The sequence below is a fragment of the Phodopus roborovskii genome, unplaced genomic scaffold (assembly GCF_943737965.1).
Source record: "Phodopus roborovskii unplaced genomic scaffold, PHOROB, whole genome shotgun sequence".
Lineage (NCBI taxonomy): Eukaryota > Metazoa > Chordata > Mammalia > Rodentia > Cricetidae > Phodopus > Phodopus roborovskii.
The window spans coordinates 17,966,747-17,987,560 of record NW_026126517.1 but is presented as its reverse complement, the minus strand read 5'-3'; the positions used below and the strand labels follow the sequence as shown (position 1 = coordinate 17,987,560).

At 41.5% G+C, this 20,814-nt stretch overlaps 1 pseudogene; it reads right to left on the bottom strand.

Moving 5' to 3' along the window:
• Nucleotides 1–1,985: 1,985 nt before the first annotated feature.
• LOC127231253 (60S ribosomal protein L6-like) lies at nucleotides 1,986–2,942 on the bottom strand (annotated as a pseudogene).
• Nucleotides 2,943–20,814: the final 17,872 nt, after the last annotated feature.

Below are 20,814 nucleotides of genomic sequence, written 5' to 3'. Positions count from 1 at the left end.
AGATCTGGGTTGTAGACTCTTTTTATTTGATAATTATTAAATTTAAATTAGAAACAAGCTTGTTTTACATGCCAATCCCAGTTCCTGGACCCTCCCTTCCTTCTCTGTCCTCCCCGCAACCTCTACCCCCTTTCTGCTCCCCAGGGAACAGACTTCAAAGTCTGGCATATCACTTGGAACAGGGCCTAGGCCCTCCCTCACGTATCTAGGCTGAGGGAGTATCCCTCTATGTGGAATGGGCTCCCAACGTCCATTTGTGTACTAGGGATGAATACTGATCCACTATCAGAGGCCCTGTAGACTGCCTAGTCCTCCTAACTAACTCCCACATTCAGGGGGTCTGGATCAGTACTATGCTGGTTTCCCAGCTATCAGACTGGGGGGCATGAGCCCCCCGTTGTTCAGGTCAGCTGATACTGTGGGTTTCTCTAGCTTGGTCTTGACCCCTTTCCTTATCACTCCTCCCTCTCTGTTACTGGATTCCAGGAGTTTGGCCAGTGTCTAGCTGTAGTTGTCTGCTTTTGCTTCCATCAGCTACTAGATGAAGGCTCTAGGGTGGCATATAAGGTAGTCTTCAATCTCATTATTAGGGAAGGGCATTTAAGGTAGCCTCTCCACTATTGCTTAGATTGTTAGTTGGGGTCATCCTTGTAGTTCTTTGGACATTTCCCTAGTGCCAGATTTCTCTGAAAGCTTATAATGGCTCCCTCTATTATGGTATCTCTTTTCTTACTCTCCTTTGTTCTTCCCCCACTCAATCTTCCTTCTCCATCATGTCCTCCTTCCCCCTACTCTTCTCCCCTTCTCTTTCTCCCAACTATCTCCCCTCACCTCCCTCCATGCTCCCAATTTGCTTGGGAGATCTTGTCCCTTTCTCCTTCTCAGGGGGACCATGTATATCTTTCTGAGGGTTCTCCTTGTTTTCTAGTTTTTCTGGCAGTGTAGGGTGTGGATTATAGGCTGGTAACCTTTGTTCCATGTCTAAAAACCATATATGAATGAGTACATACCACGTTTGTCTTTTTGTGACTGGGTTACCTCACTCAGGATAGTTTCTTCTTCCATCCATTTGCCAGTGAATTTCAAGATTCCATTGGTTTTTGTCCACTCAGTAGTACTCATTGTGTATGACATTTTCTTCATCCATTCTTCAGTTTGGGGCATTTATGTTGTTTCCAGGTTCTGGCTATTACAAATAGTGCTGCTATGAGCATAGTTGAACAGATGTCCTTGTTGTATGAATGTGCATCTTTTGGGAATTACTAGATCTTGAGGTGGACTGATTCCCATTTTCCTGAACAACTGCCATACTGATTTGCAAAGTAGCTGTATGAGTTTGCACTCCTAGCAGCAGTGGAGGAGTGTTCCCCTTTCTCCACATCCTCTGCAGCATAAACTGTCCTTGGTGTTTTTTATTTTAGCCATTCTGACAGGTGCAAGATGGTCTCTCAGAGTTGTTTTGATTTGCATTTCCCTGATGGCTAAGGATGTTGAGCACTTTCTTAAGTGTCTTTCAGCTATTTTAGATTCCTCTACTGAGAATTCTTTATTTAGTTCTGTACTCCACTTTTTAATTGGATTTCTTGGTGTTTTGGTAACTAGCTTCTTGAGTTCTTTGTATATTTTGGAAATCAGCCCTCTGTCAGATGTGGGGTTAGTGAATTCTTTTCTCATTCTGTGGGCTGCTGTTTTGTCTCATTGACTGTGTCTTGCCTTACAGAAGCTTTTCAATTTCAGGAGGTCCCATTTATTAAATGTTGATTTCAGTGTCTGTGTTACTGGTGTTATGTTCAGGAAGTGGTCTCCTGTACCATTTTGTTCGAGGGTACTTCCCACTTTCTTTTCTAAGAGGTTTAGTGTTTAGAGGATTTATGTTGAGGTCTTTGATCCATTTGGACTTAAGTTTTGTGCATACAATAGATATGGATCTATCTGCAGTCTTCTACAAGTCAGCATCCAGCACCATTTGTTGAAGATACTTTTTTTTTTTTTAACATATGAAGCTGTTTAATTAGGTTGATAGCAAGTTAGAAAACCAGTTTGTGAGGATACATCCTGTTTGTCAGAGAGAACTCAGACCACAGGTAGCCCTGAAGCTGAGGAACAGCTTTGATCTTTGGCAAAAGCTGGGAGTCCACGATTTTCTGATCAGCCTTGCGCTGCTCTGTAATCTTGTATTTCTCCTTCTCTGTGTTGAAGATGTCACCCTCCTGGTGCCTGGGCTTGTGTAGCTGCTTCTTCTTGAAGTAAGCATCAGTCAGGTGTTTGGGAATCTTAACTTGACTGATATCAACTTTTGTAGAGGTGGCAATGACAAATTTCTGGTGTGTTCTTCGCAGAGGAACTCTGTTGGGGGCAAGAGGACCTGTCACAAGTAGCAAGCCGCTGCCCAGCTGCTTCAGGAAAACCACTCTCTTGCCTCTGTGGCGCCCAGTGAGGAGTGATGCTGGCACGAAGCTTTCTCACATGCTGACTGAAGGGCTTTTTGCCATGGCTCAGCAGCTTCTGAGGAACGTCTTCAGTAGGGTAATACCGGGCATTTTTCGAAGCTTAACCACCCTGGCACCACCATTCTTGTCACCACCAACTGGTTTGGTGATGGTAGCAAGGACCTTCTCCTTTTTCTTCTTCTTTTCAACCTAGTTTTTGCAGCTGAGTATTTTCTTTTGTACAGGGCCTTTCTGGAATCCATGGCAGATCGGGAGTACCTGCCAATCCCTCTAACCAGGACAGGGTTCCATCTGCAATGCGGATTCCCCTTCTTGGGCTTTTTAACCTCAGGTCACCCTTTTTTGGCCGCATTGGCAGCAGGGGCACCTGTGGCATCACCACCAGCCTTCTTGGCTGCAGGCTTTTTCTCTTTTTTGTCAGGCTTCTCGGCTTTTTCACTCGCCATCTTGCAAGATGGGAAAGAGAACTAAGGTCCCGGCTTCCGGTCTATAAGCAATCGAAGATGTTTTCTTTTTCCATTCTATAGTTTTAGCTGTTTTGTCAAAAATCAGGTGTTCATAGGTATGTGGGTTAGTATCAAGGTTTTCAATTCGATTCCATTGGTTTTCCTATCTATTTTTGTGCCAATACCAATCTGTTTTCAGGACTATGGCTCTACAATACAGCTTGAAGTCAGGGATGGTGATGCCTCCAGAAGTTCCTTTATTGTACAGGGTTTGTTTGGCTGTCATGGGTCTTTTGTTTTTCCATATAAAGTTGAGTATTGTTTTTTCAAGGTCTGTGAAGAATTGTGCAGGGATTTTGATGGAGATTGCATTGAATCTGTAGATTGCTTTTTTTGGCAAGATTGCCATTTTTACTATGTTGCTCCTACCTATCCAAGAGCCTGGGAAATATTTCCATTTTCTGGTACCTTCTTTAATCTCTTTCTTTAAAGACTCAAAGTTCTTATTATATAGGTCTTTCACTTGTTTGGTTAGCGTTACCCTAATATATTTTATGTTGTTTATGGCTGTTGCAAAAGGTGATGTTTCTCTGATTTCTTTCTCAGTTCCTTTGTCGTCTGTAGGGCTACTGATATATATATATATATATTTTGAGTTAATCTTGTATCCTGCTATTTTGATGAAGGTGTTTATCAGTTGTAGGAGTTCCCTTGTAGAGGTTTTTGGGTCACTTATATAAACTATCATTTCATCTGCAAATAGTGAAAGTCTGACTTCTTCCTTTCCAATTTTATTCCCTTGATCTCATTTTGTTTTCTTATTGCACTAGCTAGAACTTCAAGCACAATATTGAAGATATATGGAGAGAGTGGACAGCCTTGTCTTGTCCCTGATTTTAGAGGGACAGTTGGTTTGTTGAATATTGCTTTTATTATGTTTATGTATGTTCCTTTTATCCCTGATCTCTCCAAGACCTTCATCATGAAGGGGTCCTGGGTTTTGTCAAAGGCTTTTTCAGCATCTAGTGAAATGATCATGTGTTTTTTCTTTTTCAGTTTGTTTATATGGTGAATTACATTGATGGATTTTCATATGTTGAACTGTCCCTGCATGCCTGGGATGAAGGCTTCTTGGTCATGGTAGATGGTTTCTTTGATGTGTTCTTGGATTTGATTTGCCAGTATTTTATTTAGTATTTTTGCATCAATATTCCTGAGGGATATTGGTCTGTAGTTCTCTTTCTTAGTTGTGTCTTTGTGTGGCTTGGGTATTAAGGTAATTGTAGCCTCATATAAAGCTTTTGGCAATGGCCCCTCTGCTTCTATTGTGTGGAACACTTTGAGGATTATTGGCATTAGCTGTTCTTTGAATTTCTGGTAGAATTCTGCCCTGAAACCATCTGGTCCTGTGCTTCTTTTGGTTGGGAGACTTTTGATGACTGCTTCTATTTATTTCATTAAGTCTATTTAAATTGCTTATCTGTTCTTGATTTAATTTTGGTAAGTGATATCTATCCAGAAAATTGTCCATTTCCTTTAAATTTTTTAATTTTGTGGAGTACAGGTTTTCAAAGTACGACCTGAAGAGTCTCTGGATTTCCTCAGTGTATGCTTTTATGTTCCCCTTTTCATTTCTGATTTTGTTAATTTGCATGTTATCTCTCTGCCTTTTGGTTAGTTTGGATGTTTGTCTATTTTGTTTTTCTCGAAGAACCAACTCTTTGTTATATTGATTCTTTGTATTGTTTTCCTAGTTTCTACTTCATTGATCTCAGCCCTCAATTTGAATATTTCCTGACCTCTACTTCTCCTGGGTGATTTTGCTTCATTTTGTTCTAGAACTTTCAGTTGTGCTGTTAATTCTCTAATATGACTATTTTCCATTTTTTTTTCATGTGGGCATTTAGTGCTATGAACTTTCTTCTTTGCACTACTTTCAAAGTGTCTCATGAGTTTAGGTGTGTTGTGTCTTCATTCTCACTGAATGCTAGGAAGTGTTTAATTTCTCTCTTTATTTCTTCCTTGACCCAGGATTGGTGCAATTGCCCATTGTTCAATTTCCATGAGTTTGTAGAGTTTCTGCATTTCCTGTTTTTGTTGAATTCCAACTTTAAAGTATGGTGGTCTGATAAGATACAGGGGTCTATTCCCTTTTTTTTTTTTTTTTTTTTTTTTTTAATCTGTTGAGGTTTGTTGTGTTACCTAGTATGTGGTTGATTTTAGAGGTTCCATGTGGAGCTGAGAAGAAGAAGGGAAGGTTTTTTTTTTTTTTTTGGTGTTTGGATGGAATGTTATATAGATGTCTGTTAAACCCAATTAGGACATACCTTCTGTTAGTTCTTTTGTTTTTTTGTTAAGTTTCTGTCTGGTGGTGAGAGTGGGGTGTTGAAGTCTCCCACTATGAGTGTGTGAGGTTTTATGTGAGCTTTGAGTTGTAGTAGCATTTCTTTTAAGAATGTGGGTGCCTTTGCATTTGGGGCATAGATGTTCAGAATTGAGACTTTGTAGTGATTGATTTCTTTTGTGATGAATAGGAAATAACCTTCTTCATCTCTTTTGATTGATTTTGGTTTGAAGTCTAACTTGTTAGATATTAGGATAGCTACATCTGCTTGCTTCTTGGGTCCATTTGATTGGAAGATTTTTTTCTCAGCCCTTTACCCTGAGGTCATGTCTGTCTTTGAAGCTTAGATGTGTTTCTTGTATGCAGCAGAAGGATGGATTCTGTCTTCATACCCATTCTGTTAGCCTGTGTCTTTTATAGGCAAGTTAAGACCATTCATGTTGAGGGAAAGTAAGGATCATTGATTGTTAATTCTTGTGTTTGTTTTGGATTAGTTGTTGGTGTTGGTGTTATGTGTGGATCTCCCCCCCCCCCCCATTTTTCTTTTGGCTGTTACCAAAGTGGGATTATCTATTGCCTGTAGTTGCCTTCCTTGGGTTAGAGTTTTCCTTCCAGAACTTTCCTCAGGGCTGGATTAGTTGATAAGTATTGTTTAAATCTGGGTTTGTTATGGCATATCTTGGTTTCTCCATCTATAGTGATTGAAAACTTGGCTGGGTATAATAGCCTGGACTTGCATCTGTGGTCTCTTAATGTGAGTTTAATATGTATCCAGGACCTTCTGGCCTTCAGAGTTTCCATGGAGAAGTCAGGTGTAATTCTGATAGGTTTGCCTTTATATGTTACTTGGCCTTTTTCCTTTGCTGCTCTTAATATTCTTTCTTTATTCTGTATGTTTGATGTTTTTATTATTATGTGGTGAGGGAACTTTTTTTGTGGTCCACTCTATTTGGTGTTCTGTAAGCTTCTTGTAGTTTCATTGGCATGTCTTTAGGTTGGGAAAGTTTTCTTCTATGATTTTGTTGAATATATTTTCTGAACCTTTGAGTTGAGCTTCTTTATCTTCTTCTATACCTATTACTCTTAGGTTTGGCCTTCTCGTGGTGTCCCACATTTCCTAGATATTTTGTGTTAGGGATTTGTTGGACTTAAGAATTTCTTTGGTCGATGAATCTATTTCTCCTAGTGTATCTTTAACGCCTGAGATTCTCTCTTCCATCTCTTGTATTCTGTTAGTTATGTTTGTATCTGTAGTTCCTGATGGTTTACCCAGCTCTTCTATTGCCCTCATTCCTTTAGACTGTGGTGTTTTGTTTGTTTTTTTGTTTTGTGTGTGTGTTTTGTATTTACTCTATTTCAGCTTTCATATCTTGCACTGTTTGGATTGTTTCTTGTAATTTTTGGTTTGTCTTTTCTTCCATTTCTTTAAAGAATTTTCTCATTTCCTCTTTTTTGGGTCTCTATCATCTTCATGAAGTTGTTTTTAGGGTCGTTCTCTTCTGCTTCATCTGTGTTGGGATGTTCAGGTCTTTCTTACTAGTGTGGAGTCCCTAGACTTTGGGGGCATCATATTGATCTTTCTGTTGTTGACTGTGTTGTTATACTGTCATCTACCCATTCCTTCTTCTAGTATCTACCTGTGGGTTCTCTCCCTCTCCTGGTGGGTACCAGACCAATGTTGTCTTCCAGTGGGTGCAAGCAGGTCCAATACTCCGATGGCTCTCTTCCAGTGGGTGGAGGTGGGATTAGGGTGCTAGCAGACCCTGAATGTGTCAGTCTGTAGCGATGGGCTGGCTCCCTTCCATTCAAACCCCAGTCCTCAGGAGGCTCGAACAGGACACCAGAAGTTGGGCTCCTTCCATAGGTGGAGGTGGTATACGGATACTGACAGACTCTGGATAGGCTGGGCTGCCTGGGTGGGCTCCCTTGAGCTTGTGCAGGCCCCAGACCTCAGGAGGCTCTGGGCAGGGCCCTGGAAGGCAGGCGAGAAACAGGTCCAAGCTTATCTCCTAATGGTTGGAGGTGGAACCAGGATGTTGGCAGACTCTGGATAGGCCAGTCTGCTGGAACAGGCTCCCCCACATCCTCATGAAGCTCTGAGCTGGGCACCGGAAGGCGGGTTCAGGTTGTAGACCCTTATATGATGTTACCAAAAATGTTGAATAATCGAGTGACATTTATTTAATTTTCCTGGGGCCTGAAGGATTTTTTCAAGGTGATCTTTAAGTAGAGGCAGCTATAGGATCAGCAGTTTAAAGGAACAAAATGTATTTTAGGCATTTCTGCTACAATACCCTTCTGTAACTTTAGGTTGAGACAGACAGATGATCACAGGTGTGCGCTGGGATAGGAAGAAACACCAAGAAAGAGAGTAACAAATAATTCTCACCCTGCAGAAAACACTATCTTTCGTCAGTTGTCCAAACCTGGCTCCAGAGCTTTCGGGGAATGAAATGAATCCCATTCCCTTAATTATGAACTAAAACATTGGTGTCTCTTCCCTTCCATTATTTCCCTTAGGAAAAAAAATGGAAGAAATTGATTTGGTAGCATTGATCAAAGCAAATGCATGCTTTCCTACCCCCAGATTCAGAGAAGAAACCAGAGAAAAATGAGCTTTGAAATCTTCTTTTCAGAGTACCCTATATTGCATTTTAATTTAATTTGTTAGGATTTCACCTTTTGCCTTTTCTAGGTTGATTGGATAAAATTAAATTACATCTGGAGGGTCTGTGTCACAGAGATATCTTAATCCTTGTGTAAAACTCTCAAGGCCATAGGCTGTCTGTCCTTGGTGACTTCCCAGGCTACCTCCCACTGTGACAGAGTCAGAGGTTGTGTGTCTCTGATGTATAAATAGACCAAGGGCTTTCTTAATAGCAGGCTTTCTAGTCTGCCTACCACTGTTTCTGAACTAAGTACATTTGGACAGTGGGAACCAGTCTGATCACTCCAGTGTTTCCAGCTGGCCATTCAAATCAGAAAGTTGCCCAAATCATGGGACTTCATGCCGAGCTTGGAATAATAGATCCCTATGAAAGTCTTCTGACCCAGCTGACCTAGTCTAGCCTCCTTCCTGATGCAAACTTTCCTCCCACCAGCCCTGAATGACCATTAAGCTTCTGATGAAATACTGACAATGGACACTATGAGACTCCTAGCTGCTTTTCCTTTCCTGGGCCCACAGGTTGCCTCCCTGCTCCTATTACTTCAGGTTTAGAATCAGTGGCAGCTACAACAATTCCTGTTAGCAAACCAATGGCTCTAACTGACACCTACTATTTACAACTTGTGTGGGTTCCCATCTGTCTTATGTCTATAACCACGGTTTGTTGCAGACCTGAATGCTTATACCTTGTTTTATTCTTATAATTTGCAGGACCCAGATAAGAGTTAAAATGGAGGTTCCCAATTATCTACCTCAGTATTTAAAAATGATAGATTAAGCAAACAAACAACTAGGTAAAATGTATCACAAAACATGGCACTTCTTTCTTTTTTTCTTTTTGGTTTTTGAGATAGGGTTTCTCTGTGAAACAGTACTGGCTCTCCTGGAACTAACTTTGTAGACCAGGCTGACCTTGAACTCACAGGGATTCACCTGCCTCTGCCTCCTGAGTGCTGGGATTAAAGGTATGCACCACCACTGCTCTGCTGTCACTACTCTGCTCTCTGAATGTCATACATGAAAATGATATGCAAAGCTGTGGTCTTGTATCATCCAAAGTTGGCCAAATATCAAATACAACGGAATTGACATACCTATGTTGAAGATGAACAATATCCAGTAAAATGTGTATCTTATAAATCACTATCTATTCTACCAAAAAATGTATTTATTGTTCATTCTAACGTATTTTTATATAATGAATATTATAGTGAATATTTTCACATAATTTATATTCCATTGGGAAGTACCTAAAGTAGGAATCAGCACATTTTATATTTAAATGGACAAGACAGCAGAATGGTATCCTCTTATATGATCTCTGTCACAACTACTTCACTCTGCTGTTACCCTAAGAAAGCAACTATGTAGAATATATAAATAAATGAATGAGGCTGTGCTAACATCTTCATTATGTAAACAGGCAGCCAGCTGTAAAATGCAGTTTTCATAGCTTGCTAATTCTCATCTAAATGAATAAAATAAAATGTGAGTGTAATAAAAGAATATATAAAGCTTGAATGTATATTCATAAAATATAGATAGTACATATAAAATGTAAGATTCTTTTCTGCAGCCTTTCAAAGATGTTATTTTTTCCCTCTAAAATGTTTATAATCATGTTAGAATCAACATGCCAAACGTAAATTCCAATTTTGAACTGAAGTTATGTCTGCATGTTGGGAAATATACAAAAGGCTTATTAGCATTCTTAAGCAAAAAAAAAAATTAGAAATATTTGTGACTCAAGTGTTCAGTGACCATGTTTACATGGGTGAAGAGTCAGGACAGTGCTGGGGATGCAGTTAGTATGAGCTTGGTTGGTAGAGTGTTTTCCTGGCAACTCTCCACGTTTGATTCTCACCACATAGCCCATGAGTAGTGGTACATGTCTGTAATCCCAGCATTTGGGGAGTGTAGGTAGGAAGATCCTGAGTTCAAAGTCATCCTCAGCTACACACGAGGCTAGCTCAGGGTACATGAGACCCTCTGAAAGAAGGAAGGGAGGAAGGAAGAAGGGAAGGAAGGGAGGGAATAAGGAAGGAAGGGAATAAGGAAGGAAGGGAAAGAGAGTGAAGGAGGAAGGAAGGGAGGGAGGGAAGGAAGAAGGGAGGGAGGAAGGAAGACACACACATATAGAGATAACAGTCATCTTCCATGGTCTCCACATCAGTTCCTGCCTTGGCATCCTTTGATGATGGACTGGAAAGTTTAAGATGAAATAAAACCTCTCCTCTCCAAGTTGCTTTTGGTCAGTGTTTTATCACAGCAACAGAAGCAAACTGGGATACCTAGTCTACGAGGGTTAAATAGCAAGACTGAATCTCAAAAACAAAAGAAAATGGGTGGCAGGGGTGGGGGGGAGATAGGGAGAGAGAGAAAGAAGATTGCATTTTAAGCATGGTACATTTATATTTATAGCTGTACCTAAGAATATATAAATATGGGAGAGTGGCATAAATTATTTAACATTGTAAAATATTTCCTAGCTCTAGTCTCAAATTTGTAATTATGGAGCTAACTTATGAGTATCCATGGAATCATAAAGTGAAATATCTAGAGAAATAAAATGGGTAATTAGGGCTGGAGAGATGCTTCGGTCGTAAAGTGCTCACTGCACAAACATGAATATATGAGTACCCAAGTTCAGACTGCAGCACCCTCGTAAAAGCCAGATGGCTGGCACCTGCTCTAGTGCTGGACAGGCAGAGAGAAAGGACCGTAGGGCTTGCTGGCCCACCACTCTAGCCCAATGGTTGAACTCCAGGTTCAGTGAGAGACCCTGTTTCAAAAAATAATGTGGAGGATGATGGAGGAAGATGCATGGTGCGATGCTGACCTCTGTCTTCTACACATACACACATGTGCACACACATGCCCATAGGCCCACACAAGAACAAGTACATATACCACACATACATAAGAAAAATGAACAATTAGGCTACTGGCAACTATTTTACCAAGCATTTGTTAGCTTTCTATTAGTATAACAAAATACCTTAAGTAATCAGCTTAAACAGAGGGAAGGTTTATTTTGAGTTGCACCTTTGTAGGTTCCAGTGCATGACTGGTTAGCCATGTTGTGTTGAACTTCTGGTGAGGCAGTATGATAACATGGTGTCATGTGGCAGAACAAGGCTAGTCACTTCATGGCAGCTTGGAAACAAAGACAGAGGAAGAGGAGGGCCCAAGGCAATTGTTTCTATCTCCTATAACATGGGGCTCTGGGGGGTGGGGAGGGACTTTTTTGTTTGTTCATTTGTTTGTTTTTTGAGACAGGATTTCTCTGTGTAATATCCCTGGCTGTCCTGGAACTCCCTCTGTAGACCAGGCTGGCCTCATAGAGATCCACCTGCCTTTGCTTCTGGAGTGCTGAGACTAAAGATGTGTGCTACTACCACCTGGGGAGTGGGGGGGCAGTTTGGGTGGTGACCCAAACTGTAGCATCTTTCTATCTGAGTAAGGATATTGCACAGTAATAAAAGCATAAAAATATGTATAATTAGCCATGTGCTACTGTTCTTTTGATAGTGTTTCTACCCTTGAAATCTGCTTACTCCAAAGTATTATCTCTCTATAGTATCAGGGACAGGGTACTCACAAGACATAGGGCTGAGATGAAGTTTGCCCTTCCAGCATTGCTAATAGGCATGGATGTTGAGGTGCAGAGAATATATACTGTGCAATTTGGGATAGTGATTCCCAAATGACAGAAGTGTTCTTAAATAAGTGGATGCTATGTGTTTGTGGTACGCAGAATTTTGTTGTTGTTTTTGTTTTTTAAAGATTTGTTTATCATGAATACAGTGGTGTTCTGCCTGCATGTAGGCCTGAAGTCCAGAAGAGGGCACCAGATCTCATTACAGATGGCTGTGAGCCGCCATGTGGTTGCTGGGAATTGAACTCAGACCTCTAGAAGAGTGCTCTTAACCGCTGAACCATCTTTCCAGCCCAGGTAGGTATACAGAGTTTTTATATTGTGAGTTCAAGACCAGGACCAGGCTGGCCAATTAGTGTTGTCCATCCCAGATTCAAGGTTAGGAGGGAAAAGAAAGTGGAACAGAGATATCAGTTGTCAGTTGGATTTCTGTCAATGTCATCTAAACCATTTCAATTAATACCCAATATTCTATACACTGGGATCCATTTGTGCATGGTATTCCTGATCTCCCTTGCCTTTGAGGACTTCCTAAAAATTAAGCATTACCTATTTGTTCACGCAGAACCCACACTTTACGCTTTTCCCATAATCTTCTTAGATTTTTCCAAAACAAAGAATGTATGGCAATCTTCATCATGTATGGTGTCCCCTTGTTGTCGTCTAACTAGCTCTTAGCTCTAACCACTAAGGATGGTATTGACACACTGATTACCATGGTTCCTGCATCCATATCCTTTGTCATGTAACTCTGAAGCATCCTCCTCCTCTGATCCTGGCTTTTGACATGATTTTGACCATTGAGGGTGTGAGGAAATGTCTTCCAAAGCCTTGAAAACTGCTCTTGCTTTCTAATACTATCTTGAAAAGATGTTGACCTAGCTAGAGAGTAGCAGACATTACCACAGATCAATCACTACCAAGCATGCAAGAGTTAAGCCCAGCTCAGATAAGAATAACTTCATTAGCCAGCTTACTACAGACAGGTAAGTTCAAGTAAGGTCAATCCCACAGGCCCAAGATCTATAGAGGCAAACATATTTAATGCTGTTTATTACTGAAGTTTTGTGGGGGCTGTCACACACTGTATAACTATATGACTGATAAAGTAGCATAGAACTGATATATCTGATACTCATGCATCACATACTAAAATAGTATTTTAATCAGAAATACATCCTTTTAAACATTTTTATAGTACTATAATCAAGTTTGTGTTTTGCCAAAATTTAAATATGAATGAAATGTCCTTAATTCATGAAGTTCTGCTGATTTAGTTAGAATCTTAGCTTTGGTCTTTCAGATGTTGAACAGGGGAGACTTGGAAGATCACCTTTTCAAACTTCCAATGAATCTACAAAAAATTATGATTTATGTTAAATTTTTATGATCAAAAATGCTTGTGTTTTTGGGATGGGCTGAACTATATAGGTCAGCTGATTTCTGGTCTTTCTGCCTCCCAAGTGCTAGGATTATAGATTTGTGTTCCCACATCCATTTTCTAAAAGTATTTTGGAGGAAATAAGACTTTTATTAGTTGATATTCTTATACATATAAAAAATTGATGGAATTTACAAAAAGTAAAACCCCAAAGCACAAAACAATCATTACAACTGGTTAGGACTAGGAAGGCAAGAAATATGATTGACAGGATGCTAATATGTAGCTAGCGCTGGATTTGTATTTATTAATAATCAACATTTGGATGCTGAAATAATAAAATGTTTCATTTACAACCACATTTAAAAATGAAACAGGTATAAACAGGACCCCCAAATGTGTAAGACCCTGCACTCTGAAAACTGTAAAATATTTTTGGGAGAATTTAGTGAATACCTAGATGCAGAGATGTGCTGTGTCCAGGGACCAGAGAACCAAGTATCATTGAGACAGTAAGTCTCCCCAGGGACACATACATCAGTGTGACCCCAATCAAAACAAAAGCAGAATTTTCATAGAAATTCATAAGGGGATTCCAAACTTTACTTAGAAAATTGAAGGGACCAGAGCAAAGCTTTTTTGGGGAGCAAGAGGAATGCAATAAATGTAGAAGACTAACATTACATGACTTCAAGGCTTCTTCACAGCTAAACTAATTAAAACAGCACTTAGATACCCATATGCAAAAGAGTGCTTCAACTCACACTTTATTTCACATTCACATAAAAAAAAAAACAAAAAAAAAAAACAAACAACAACAACAACAAAAAAAAAAAACCACCCCAAACCTTACGTGGAAAACAGATCTAAGTACAAAACATAAAACCACAAAATGTGTAAAGAAAAACATAATAGAAAGGCACACACCTTTATCCCCAGCACTCAGGAGGCAGAGTCGGGTGAATATCTATGAGTTCCAGGCCAGCCTGGTCTATATAGTGAGTTCCAGGACAGCCAAGACTACACAGAGAAACCCCGTCTTGAAAAAACCAAGCAAACAAACAAACAAAGAAGGAAAGAAAAGCAAATGGGAAGTCAGCTGGGCATGGTAGTGCATACTTAATCCCAGCACCCAGGGGCCAGAGACAGGCGAATCTCTGTGAGTTTGAGGCCACCCTGGTCTATATACTGAGTTCTAGGATAGTTATGGCTAAGTAGAGAGACACTGTCTTGAAATACCCAAATCAAGAAAACAAAGAACATGGAATGGAAATTCTTAGACTGGGAAAACATATTTGCCAAGCATAAATCTGGTAAAGGACTTGTACCTAATAAAGATCTATCTATTTGTCTGTCTGTCCATCCATCCATCCATCCATCCATCCATCCATCCATCCTCCTAAGTCTCCTCAGGCTATTGTAACAAAGTACCATCCATCCATCCTCCTAAGTCTCCTCAGGCTATTGTAACAAAGTACCAGATACTGACTACCTTAAATAACAGAAATATCTTTCTAGTAGTTCTGGAGGCTGGACATCTGAGACCAAGATGCTGACCTAGGAGATTTTCTTATAGGCACAGTGGAGGTCTGGAGACCCCCACTAGGATTTCCAGGCTCTTATGTCCAGGAACAAATAATTGTACCAGGGCCACACAAATAATGGTAGAAATAGAGACAGTTTACTAAGAGAGCATTTCTGAGCATAGAAATGGGCCAGAGCCCTGGGAAGATTAGAAGCTCAGAGGTGCTGGGCCAGCTGATCCTCTATGGGTCATTTACATAGGCCCCGCCTTTTCCTGCTTCTCCCTCCCAGAATTTGGGATTACACGTGCATGTCATCCCATCCAGCTTTTTCTTCTCTCTTCTCTTGTGAGCCTGCTGATCTTGGAGAAGATGTTTCCCACCAGGCTTTTTTGTTTTTAGCAGGAATGTGTTGGTGCACACACGTCCCATTGCCGGAAGTTTGTCTTGTCTTCTTTCACTGGCTTTTGTGACCTCTAGATCCATACACACAGGCACTGTCCACAGGGATATAGGCCTGAGTGCAGAAACCAGGCCCCCGTGGCAAGGGGAAAAATACTAATAGCTCAGTTTTTCCATGTGGTAAGACTTTGGGTTAGGAGGTATTTCTCAACCGAGGCCAGTGTCTGTGGTTGGCTGAGTTCAAACAGCATGCTTCCTCAGATGCACCTCTGAGCCTTTTGGACTCTTCGTTTTGCTTTAAGCCTCATAATGGGGTTCTTGCTTTGGGTGCTGGCCTTGGTCCTCATGTGCTGTTCCACCATCTGTCTGAGACCTGGCAACATGCCCTGGGATAGTTTTCAGTTAGTATGCGGTCCTCCAAGCCTGCCTCCTAGAGAAGGATTGTTATAACACCTGGCTCTTACCAACTCCCCCACCCTTAAGATGTAATTGTAATCCTTGTTGCTCTTAATTATCCCTAGAAATGAATGAGGCTTATTTTGTTCCTCAACATTCTTACTTGACTTTCCAGAACTTCCATCTTATGTGCTGGCTCAGCAGGCTAAATTGTATCTATTTCTTTCCCTTCTCCACCTTCCCTTGTCCTCCCTCCCTCTCTGCCTCCCTCCCTCTCTGCCTCCCTCCCTTCCTTCCTATCATACATAGATGCTTCATGCCATGGGCCCCAGACCTCCCAGGTGTTCTTAGTTGTGCAATGTCTGTAGGTTCAAAAGTTTCTGTGAGACTCCTGTCACTGCTCCCTACCTCACCCCCAACTTTCAGGACTCACACTTGAATATCTCAGTACATAAATCCGAGCAAGGAATTTCTAGCCCATGAATGGGGGGAACACAGTCAAGTCACAGCATCAGCCTGGTCTCTTCCTTCTCACCTGGATGCTTGCCTCTACGTAAAAATCTGAGTCCCCCCCTCTACACCACACACACCACACATACTTTTCAGTAAAGTATATGGGATTCCTTCTTCATAGAGGCATCTATTGTAAGTTATTTTACTTTTCCATAACTGAACTCCAAACAGACTGAGTAATTTCTATGAAGAAGAAAGGCTCACTTAGTTCATGGTTCTAGAGGCTGCAAGTCTAGTATGAAGGGGTCTTCTTCTCCTTCATACTAGACAGAACAAGTAGGCTGGCTTGGAATTCTGTTTCCTTTTAATAAAGCCTCTAAAGCCATCATGGATTTGCCACTGTTGTGGCCTCATCTAGTCATAGTTATCTCCCAAAGGCCCACCTCTAAATACAATTAACATATGTTTTGACACTGAGTTTCCAACATGTGAACTTTGGTGGGAACACTTTGAAAACCCAGAAATATCCCTGATTGTTCTCTTCTCTTTAATTAGATGGTTTGTGAACCCTTCCAGTCTTTAATTTTATTCAATTTATTTCATCCTTCTATGTTCTTGGACTCTCTCAGCATCACCAGACTACAGATTCCTTCAGGAGCCTCACTCTTCCAGAAAATCTTAATGCATGTTGTCAATAAGTTCAATTGAATGCAAAAGAAAAAGTTTTCTTTGTTTATCATTGTTTTTATAGTCACACACCTCATGCATGGCAGGGCAGGCTTCAGCGATCACAAATACAATTATTTAGACCTTCCTAGAAAGCAGGTCTGCTTTCCCTCTGAAGCTCAGGGATCAGGCACTGTTGGGTTAAGAAAAATTGAGACAGAAATAGCCTTTGGGACAGGGAGACTTGGAGAATGCAAAGAGAGAGGGCATTGAGTCTGCACTGGGAACAGAAGAACAGACGTCTGCAGCATACTAAATGGTAGTCATAAAGAAGGGCCAGACAGTCAGACTTTGACACCTGTAACTAAAGGATGCTTTAGCAGCCTGGCCAAGGAGTTCCATTATCATTGCCTTTATTATGAAGCAGCTGGTGCTCTAAGATGCCCTGAGCTTTTACTTCCTTTCAGCTCTTTTCTCAGGGATATTTATTATTGCTGTTCCCTCCCATTCGTCTGCTGGGATTATTATCTCCCATTATATTGACCATGACTCTATGTCTCCAGAGCAAAAAGATCCTTTGGGGACCATAAAATATGCCAAATCCTAAGCAAGAAAAATTAGCCCCAGTGCAGAGCCAGTCATCAATGCTTTAATGAAGCTAAAAGTTAATCTCTTAGTGTAACCCTGGACATTTTTATACTCTTAAGATTTCAGCATTTATTTTTTTCTGGGTTGAAACTCTCTTTCAAAGGCATATTAAAAGGAGAAGGCACATCCCAGAAACCCCCTTTTTTTCTCTCACTGCATTGAGTGGCTCCAATCTGTATGGGACTAATGAAAGCCAAATTTTCTGTGCCCAGTTAATGAAAGACCCTCATGTGTCTCTGCTGTTTTTGTAGAATAGGAAAAAAAGTGCTATGCACAAATAGAACAGTCTTGGAAGGAAGAGGCTAAACAAAGCTGTGGCTCAGAGGCCATGGGAATGACCAAGAAACCCAGTAAGACTATTGCATGATAATGTAGCCTGAGACTCAGGCAGCCTTACCTTATACTCAGCCCCTCTGTTTTACACCAGGTGATGGCTGATGTACACTTTCTATGATCCCACCACTCTGGCCTGACATGGTTACACATCACCACTTTGTTTTCCATCAGAGCTGCTAAAATAGGTGATTCACAGCCATGGGAGCCAGAACCAAGCTGCTCTTGGGATAGCTACAGGAGAGACGCTATCTCAGAGGATTCTGAAGGCTTATGTCTGTTTCGTCAAGAAGATTCACATGTTGAAAAGACTAACCCAAAGGTATAATGGTTGTTATGCAGTCATTAGGCCATGGGTGTGGAGACCTTATGAATAAGATTAGTGCTCCAAGGAAGAGGTCCCAGAGAAATAAATGCCTTTCCTCAACCACCACATGAGGCTATATCTAGAAGCTTCTATCTGTGAACCAGAAGATGGGCCTTCTTTAGACACTGAATCTGCTGGTGCCTCATCTTAGACCTCCTGGCCTTCAGAACTGTGAAAATAAATCCCTGTCATTTATGAAGCTGCCCATCTTCTATGGCAGCCTGCATGAACCAAGACAGGCAAAGCCCTGATGGAGGTATATGGTATTACCCAGGAAACTGGTCAAAGACAAAACTCAGAGAACCCTTGGTTCATTAAACACATTTAAATGGGAAATACCTGTTTCCTCCTCCTGAGAGCTGAGATTACAAGCAGGTACAACCTTGCATGGCTTTTTAAATGTGGTTTCTGGGAACCAAGCACAGTGGTGAGCCATCTTCCCAGCCCCAACCCATGCCTTTTAAGCCTTATCTATTTCTCCTAGCCAGAGGAAATTAGAGCCAGGGAAAGGCTTTTGCAGATATGTTGCAGAGGAAGCAGCTTTTCGACCAGCTGCTGTTCTCAGTAGCCCCTGCCTGGTAGAGCTAGAACCAGATGTGGGCTGGGGTCTGATATGTTGGCTCTGGGACATACTTCATGGGGCAGAGCTTACTTAGTAACCACATTTAGATGAATTAAATTACCAGCACCCTATAAGATTCCACTATTTTCTGTTGGATTTTGGTTTCCTCCTGCTCAAAGGAAGAAAGCCAAGTCAGAGAGCAAAGGAAAGCCTGCCCTGGGTGGGTCTTGAGGTGTATGGAGCTCAGAGGTAAAGCCTGGAAAGGTCTAACCCAAAGGTTTGAAGTAAATACAGCCCAGTTGATTGACTGTGACTCTAGAGCATGATACCTCTTAGAACTCCAAGTCTCAGCACTCATTGTGTTGAGTGAAAAAGGAGCTTTGGGGGTCCCTGGCTCCAGAGAATTCAACACAGAAACCTCTGAAGTTTTCTGGCCACACTGTCATGCTAGTGGGTAGAGTGGCTTGGGACAGAGAGATCTGAGGAGCAAAGAGTTGAACAGTCACTTAAGGGAAATGTCCCCCTGAGGAGTCTTTCTGCCTTAAACAAAATGGAAGGGTCTCTGCAGGGCCCATTCAATCCAAATCTCCCATGTCAGAGGTCAGACAAGGGGCCTAAAGAAGGGAAGTAGCTTCAAAGCTAACACCGTTAGGACTGGATCTTGAACCTACAGCACTCCAGGCCTCTATTTATCATCCCCTGGCTCACACTGTATCTTTTCCCATCACCTACTTTGTCTTTATTTCTTCAACTGGGCCTAGACACACAGTGGGGAAAGAGAGGGATTTCTGTGAAAGCACATGGTATCCCCTGCTCAGAATCAGGGAAACTTCTCCTGATTGGATTAACAGGCATGGTTCCTGGGACTGACTCCTGTTCCCCTCCTATGAAAGCAGGTTTTTCAAAGCACAAAAAAGGCTGGTGATCCAGACCAGATGGGAGCTCCCAGGAGGAGGGGGAAGGGAACAGAAGTTCCCTACTTGGCAAGAGGGACAGAGCAGCCCTGCTGCCCCTCCCCCAGCCAATCTGGCCTCCCTTTGTGCTGGGCTGACAAGGGGCAGCTGGTGATGCTGGCAGAGAGGTGGGCAGAGGGGGAGTGCCAAGTACCTGGGCAAGGTCTATTTTGGGGTGGGAATGGTCCTACAGTCTTACTCAGGTACAGGTACTCACCCATAAACCTCCATGGTCCATTCTGGAGGTGCTCCAAGGAACTTCCTTAGCAGAGCTACTGATAATACTTCAGTAGTGCTTCTGGCACCAGACTAAATCCCAGCTCTGTCTGTCACATTGAACAAATGACTTCACCTCTGAGACTCATTTCCCACACACAAACTGGAGGTGATAACTTCCTAACACGATCGTGCTTAAAAGTAAAACACAAAGCACTTTCAATCATGCCGAGTTCACAAGTGTTGAATTAAGTGTGTGCTGTTGTTGCTGTCATGATTTTAACCTTACTGTCTGTTTCTGTACAGGGAAAACCAAACACTTGAGCAAAGGTTTGAGAGGGAGGTGAGCCTTTTGGAAATCCCAACTGGTGGCTGGAAACCCCAAGAGTTCCTGGGATCCTTTAGGGGCTTTGACCTTTCAGGTGGTTGGCTTGGCATGGTGATTTTTTAGAGGCATCCCCTAAGAAGAGATGTGTTTTCTGATTCTTTAGAGTACCACAGGTCCACAACCTAAAAAGTGTCTATTTGCTACTGACAGATTCATGCAATAAACACAGGATCCAAGACACAACTGCTGTTTTCTGTGTGTTTGACCTTGGTGAGATTTATGCCAAGCTGGTTTGTATCTCTGTTTCTTCAGGTAAAAGTCATATGTGTTTGCTTGATTCCCAAGGTAGTTTGCTGTTGAGCACGTGTTTGACATGCTGCGTACAAAACAGCAGGGTCTTTGGAAGTATTATTGTCACATATTACAGATCCAGTGTCCATATTTTATACTTAACTGTGTGGTTCTAACAACCTATTCAACCTTTGTTAAGACTCCAAATTCTCTTTTACATTATAGAGGATAAGTAAGCTAATCTTACAGGATTACTGTAAAGATTACAGAAAGCCTTGTATTGATAACAGTTGCTTTAACATCTTATACATTATGATCACTTTTAAGGTTAGGGTGAACAAGATGGCTTAGCAGGTAAAGACATTTGCTGCCAAGCTTACTGCCCAGAGTTGGATGCCTGGAACCCACAGAGGAGAAAGAGAGAACTATCTTTGCCAAGTTGTCCTCTTTCCTCCAATTGTATGTTATGGTGGCACACTGCAGGCTTGTGTGCACATGTGGGTGCATGCCTACACACACACACACACACACACACACACACACACACACACACCTGTTCCTATCAAGTAAATGTAACAAAAAATGAGATTAAAAAGTTGGTGTTTTACCTGTCTTCACTTCATCTTCTTATAAATCTGCAACTGGATCCACAATACAGATGTTTCTGAGTAAGAGCCGTGACTACTTTTCCAATGACAGGTGGTACACACGAGTGGTTTTGTCCCGACT